The sequence below is a fragment of the Dipodomys merriami genome, unplaced genomic scaffold, assembly GCF_024711535.1.
Source record: "Dipodomys merriami isolate MVZ:Mamm:240054 unplaced genomic scaffold, mDipMer1.0.p SCAF_1045, whole genome shotgun sequence".
Classification (NCBI taxonomy): Eukaryota; Metazoa; Chordata; class Mammalia; order Rodentia; family Heteromyidae; genus Dipodomys; species Dipodomys merriami.
In genome coordinates, this window is record NW_027202322.1 from 252,074 (window position 1) to 258,895 (window position 6,822).

General features: G+C 37.3%; 1 pseudogene; it reads left to right on the top strand.

The window, feature by feature from the left end:
- Positions 1-788: 788 nt before the first annotated feature.
- On the top strand, positions 789-888 carry LOC138811193 (U6 spliceosomal RNA; annotated as a pseudogene).
- Positions 889-6,822: the final 5,934 nt, after the last annotated feature.

The following is a 6,822-nucleotide window of genomic DNA, read 5'->3' on the forward strand; positions in this document are numbered from 1 at the left end:
ACACTGTGATTAAAATATTAATAATTTAAGCCTAATATCGAGGAGAAACCTATGGACTTCTCCAAGTTTTATGGAAATATTTGGTGATAGAAAGTCAGTAGTGTAAGTTCCTGCCTGGTTGGATGGTAGACAGACCAGGATATTAGGTAATCATGCATATGAACACTTTTTTCAACTTCTTGGCTTTAGCTACTTTTGAAATGATAGGTATAATACACAATTATATTTTGATAAAATACCTTCTATTCTGAACAATTCGGTCTGAACTGTTAATCGCTCTATGGACCCTTGTAACTAAGATTAGTTTTGTTCCAGTAAGACAATCTATGCTGTCAGGGTAAGATATTCTGATTGGTTTGTTTCTACATGGGAGAAGGGTAAAGCGTCAGGAAGACATTTGTGCCAGTGAGACTCCTTTGCGAACTTTTAAGATGCAGAAGTTTAGAAGTAGCTCTTAAGCAAGACTTCCTTTGAATCCATTAGCTCCACAAAGCTAACTCAGTTGATTAGTGAGTACTTGAAAAGGCATCACCTTTGGACTTAGCTATAAAGACTTCAAAATATGATCAAATTTAAAATGAAAACAACAAAATAGTCATTGACAAAAATTGCAAATGTGAGCAATCGACCAAACAATGTAAGTTTTTCCCACTATACACAGAAATTTAGAGAAATAAGATCAATAGCATTTTAGGAACAATAAGGGCTCCTTGTTACAAATAGGCAACCAAAGATATATGCCTGTATAAAGATTGCATCATTAACTACTTAAATTTAGAGGATACTACATGCTTCAGCAGCAGGCCTAACCAAATGACAACAATACAGAGATTAACATGGCACTTGCAGAAGGATGATACAAAAATTCGTGAACTATTCCATATTTTTCATTCTTCAAATGCAAGAAATGAAAAGCAGTTATTAAAAAGTTGATTACAAAAATACAAGTGTAACAATACATGTAATTCATAGAATTAAAGGTTAGTTTGACATCAGTGTATTAAATCTTCACTTTACAAAGGCTCTTACATAGCATAACCTTTACAAAACTTGAAATTAGATAATATTGTCATCTTATCCCAAAGAAATAAAATACTATAAGGACCTAGGAAAAAAGGAATCTTATCTTTTTCTATATGGAATGTAATCTGAAAGGAGACATTTATTAATGAACCTATATATTATAAAAATGTAGACTTCAAAGTATTATATCTAGAAGATAATGAAATAGATTATGGACTTTATACAAACTTTGATATACTTTTTTTCAGACAAGCACCAGGAATAACTTTAGTTTCTATACTATTCATTTCAACAGATAAGGTAAAATTAAAAAAAAAACCCTAACTCTGCAGAAATCATTATAGATGCATACAAACAACTCTTGAATACATTTTGACATCAAAGTGAGGCAATTCACATGGAAGAATACCATGGAATCCATGAATTTTTAAATTAAGATATTGCTGTTGCTTTTTATTATGAAAATATTTTGTAGGGACACAAAAGATGGAATGGCACTTTTGAAATTTAAGAAATTAACCAAACCATTACTATGTAGGAGAATAATTTGTACAGCCTTCCATAACTTCAAAGAGGTAGTGATACATACTTATCCTTTTGGCAAAATCAAATGCAGTTTCTTCCAAGTTGTTCTTCAGACCCGGTTTGAAATTATGGTTCAACAGAAGGAGATACAGCATATCTTTGCTATTTCTATTCCCAGCAGCAAGATGCAAGGGGGTCAAGAGGCCTTTAGTTTGGAGATTGGTATCTGCATCATGATGAATTAAGAAAGAATCCATTCAGGTATTAATCCATATATAAGTACTATGCAGCGGTGCCAAACCATTCACAGTTATTGCATGAATATCTGCCTTCAGTTACCAACTCATGGACAATGTCTACATGTCCACTCTAGGCTCCCCAATGATGAGGGGTATACTTATCCTCATCCCTGGTATTCATATGAGTGGCCTTTTTGAAAAGTAGTCTCTGCAATGCAGTAAGCCCAAAGAAGAAATTTGCTTGCATTCTTCTCCATTATTTTCTTGCAATTGATACCATTCCTCACGTTTTCATCTAGTTGATGGTCGTCATCAGAATTGCCTAACAAGAGACTTTGAGTACCAGTGGGAATGAGGTGTCCATGTATTTCCCGAATAGTTCACGTTGGTTGAACTGGTCAGAAAAATCTGGTGAATTTCCTGCATGTTTTTTCACCATGATTTATTTTCTGTTTTTTCATTTTTACTATTTTAAATTATTCTAACTGGAGAGGAGGGAATTGATAGAGAGCAGAGGAAAGACGTTCCTCTGTATTCAAATGCACAGACTGAAAATGAGGACCAGTGGTGTCTTCATGTGCAGCTTATTCTAGGAATGAGAAAATAGGAAACAATGCCTTCTATGTAAATGATTTGGGAAATACAATGATATAGTGTAAGAGAACTTACTATTCAATATATGAGCTTTAAGAGCTTTCTAATACATCCATTATTTATTGGTTCTCAACATTAGAAAAAAATGTATAATGCAGTAGTAAAATAGAAGTCCTTTGCATGACTACTTAAATACCTTGTTTTTCGTTTTTTTTTATTGTGAAAATACTGTACAGAGGGTTTACAATTACATGGGAAGATAGTGATTACATTTCTTATCAAGCATTGTAGCCTCATCCTTTGTTTACATTTCCCATCCCTTCGCAGCCTCCCCTAGTCTCCCTACCCAATCCTTCCCCCCCCCCCAACTAAAGTTGTAAAGTTCATTTTCAACTGACAACATGTACTTCTCATTGTGGCAACGGGTCCACTTGTATCCTTATTTAAATGACTTGTTTTTCCCCTCTCCCTCCACAAATGATGCTGACATCAAATACAGTGAAAGCAGGGGTTATACTATGGGGAGGGACATACAAAGCAACAAAGAAATAATCTTATAAATATGTTAAAAACAAATGCATGAAAGAAAAATAAACATTTAAATACATAGCTTAGGGTTCATTTTCCTAACTTCACCTAATCTGAGCTTTTCTGCTTGAATCATACATATACTAGATATTGCAAATAAGGGAAACCATGGGACCTATGTTTCTTTGGGCTTGGATTACTTCACTTAATATAATTATTTCCAAGTCTTTCCATTTCCTAAAAAATGGGGCAATGTCATTCTTCTGATGGAGGCATAGAATTCCATCGTGTATATATATCACATTTTCTTGATCCAATCATATAGTAAGGGGCATCTGGGTTGGTTCAATAACTTAGCTATGGTAAATAATGCTGCAATAAACATAGTTGTGCTGGTAGCTTTAGTGTGGTCTTGTTTGTAAACATTTGGGTAAATGCCCAAAAGTGGGATTGCTGGGTGTCATAGGGGAGATCTATGTGGAGTCTTTTGAGGAACCTCCATACTATTTCCAAAGTGGTTGAACAAGTTTACACTCCCACAATCAATGAAATAAGGTTCCCTCCTGTCCACACCCCCTCCAGCATCTGTTGTTGTTAGAGTTCTTGATTTTTGCCATTCTAACTCGGGTGAGGTGGTATCTCAATGTTGTTTTGATTTGCATTTCTTTTATGGCTAGGGAGGTTGAGCATTTCTTCATGTGTCTATTGGCTATCCATCTTTCTTCTTCAGAGAAGTTTCTCTTTAAGTCTTTAGCCCACTTATTTATTGGACATTTGTTTCTTTGAGGATTTGCTCTTGGGGGATTTAATTTTTTGGGTTCCAAGTGTATTTTAGATATGAGATCCTTGTCCGTTGTATAGCTTGTGAAGATCTTCTCCCAATCCGTTGGCTTTCTATAGATCTTGCTGGCTATGTCCTTTGCCATGCAGAAGCTCTGCAACTTCATGCAATCCCATTTGTTCAATCTTTCTTTGATTTCTTGTGTTTCTGGGTCTCTATTAAGAAAATGTAGGCCTGCGCCAAAGAGATCTAGGGTTTCCCCTATTCCATCCTGTAATGTTTTCAGAGTGTCTGCTTTGACTCCAAGGTCTTTGATCCATTTGGAGTTGATTCTGGTGCAGGGTGGTAGATAAGGCTCTAGCTTTAGTTTTCTACAAGTAGTTAACCAATTTTTCCAGCACCATTTATTGAAGAGGCTGTCTTTCTTCCATTCTAATTTTTTAGTTGTCTTTTGAAATATTAGTTCGCTATAGGACTGTAGGTTCATTTCTGGGTTTTCAATTCTATTCCATTGGTCCTGAGGTCTGTTCTTGTTCAAGTACCAAGCTGTTTTGATTACTATGGCTTTATAGTAGAGTTTGAAATTTGGTATTGATATTCCTTCAGCAGTGTTCTTTCCTTTGAAGAGCGTTTTTGCTATTCGGGGTCTTTTACTGTTCCATATGAATTTTTGGACTGCCACTCCTATTTCCTTCAAGAACGAGGTTGGAATTTTGATAGGTATCACATTGAATTTGTAGATAGCCTTGGAAAGTATTGCCATTTTCACCATGCTAATGTTTCCAATCCCGGAGCATGGGAGTTTTTGCCATTTTCTAAGTTCTGTTTTGATTAACTTTTTAAAGTTTTTAAAGTTTTCATCATAGAGATCCTTCACTTCTTTGGTTAGTTTATTAAGTCAATTTGAACAGGCAGAAATATGCACTGCCTTACCCAGGGTTTTGTGATCCTCTTCCCAGGTTAGTTCAATGTTAGGCAGATCTCCTTTGAGTATCACAAAAGAGGGATATGACTTTTTCTTCATGTTTGGAGATGTTGTGATGAGGCTAGGTTCTGGGTAGAGTTGAGGCCTTTTAGCAAACAGTAGCTTTTCCCGGGGGCTGGTTTGTGAGAAACTCACAGCACTCAGGCTGGAGCCATTCTCAGAGTTTCTGTTTACTGAATTTCAATTGATTATCAAGGCTGCTAAAGGGAGGAGCAGCCTATGGCTCTGATTACCCAGTGAAGAAAGCCACTCCTGGGGCTGGTGCCCTAGCTGGGTGGAGCTGAGTCTGCCAGGTCAGTTAGTTTCTTGTGACATGCTAAATGACTCTAGATTTCTTCCAAGGCCTGAGTTGGAGAGTGAGGATGTCAGGCTTCTACTCACGCTGAGTCTTGGTTCCTGCGTTGTCTCTGGTCTGCAAACTGCAGGATGAAGATGACTGTTCCTTGTCGGTTCTTGCTGGTGTTGTGTAGAATCCGCTCACCTGCCCTGTCTGGCTCCTTCTTCCCGGACTCTCTGTGATTTAGGTATGGCGACTGAGGCCACCGCTGCCACTTTTGCTTCTGAGGCAGCGGCTGCTGGCAAGTGCTCAGAGCTTTCTCCTTGCCTGGATTTTCCCTCTCTGGCCTAACTCTCTGTCCTATGAAGGCATTCTTGATGTGATTCTCTGGCTTAGGACTATTCACTGCAACTCTAAAACTGCTTTCTATTTTAGAGCTTGTTTAGCTTCTATCTTCTCCTCCGCCATCTTCCAATTCCGTGTTTTTTTTAAAGACATTTGTTTTCATCTAAAAAAGTAAGCCTGTCTATTGTCTTCTGTTGATTTTGATGATTGAAGATGCTTAATGACAAGTCAAAATGTGTTAGTAGTCCTTTGATATCAATTGTTTCATTTTTTCCTCTTGGAGAATATAATGATCAAAGCAATAGTTCAGAATCACCAATCAACAGTTCAGCATCATGCTTCCAGTGCAAGTGGAATACCAGTAAGTAATCCTCGATACCATTTTCCACAAAGCTTTGTCATAGATACAATCAGCCTGCCTTCTCTAGCTGCTTTCCTAGCCTGCACCTATTCCTTCATTGTGCAGGAAAAGTGTGATTCAACTGATTTCAGTCAGATCTGTTCCTAGATTTATCAAGGAATTAGATTCTTTTTTTAAAAAATTAGTTATGGGGCCTGAACTCTGGGCACGGGCACCGTCCTTGAGCTCTTCAAATCAAGGCAAGCACTCTACCACTTGAGCCACAGAACCACTTCTGGATGGTTCTGTTCATGTGGTTCTGGTTTGGGAAATGGCAGAGAAGAAAGTGAAATGATGCAACCAAAAAAATGAAAGCAAAATAGATTAGGATAATTATGGAGCAACCATATTGTCTATGAGAATCATGAAAGAGAGAGAGGAAGAGAGATACCGATGTGCAATGACTTAGCTAGCCAGAAAATCCATGTTTCTGATGAATTTACAAAGCAAACAATTTTATTTTTTTATTTGATAAAAGAGATGAAATAGAGTTTATGTATTTACTTGAAATTAGTAAATATATTTTTAATAGCCTACATAAAGAAACATACCTTTGACCAAATTACAGACAAGTATCTTAATCCTTGGCCTGGGAAGGTGACTCAGTGGTAGAGTGCATGCCTTGCAGCTTACTATAGTGCAGAGGCCACTTTCCAATAAGGCCACTCATATGAATACTAGGGATGAGGATGAGTATACCCCTCTTCATTGGGAAGCCGAGAGTGGACACTTAGACATTGTCCATGAATTTGTAGCTCAAGGCAGATATGCACTCAATTACTGTGAATGGCTGGACACCCCTGCACAGTGCTTATATGTGGAACATATTGCAACAACACACACACACACACACACACACACACACACACACACACACACACACACACACACACACACATACACACATAAACACACACTTCATCAGATTTCTTCTTAAGTATTTTTGTGTATGGTCTTAAGAAGAAATTTACATTACTAACGAGTTTCTGGCAGGACAATATAATCACTGCACATCTTGCTTCTATACTCTCAGTTTTAAATTACTATCTGGGTATGTGCATTAGATAAGTATAGGAAAAAATAGGAGCCACACGGGTGGCTCAGGTCTTTAATCCTAGCTAATCA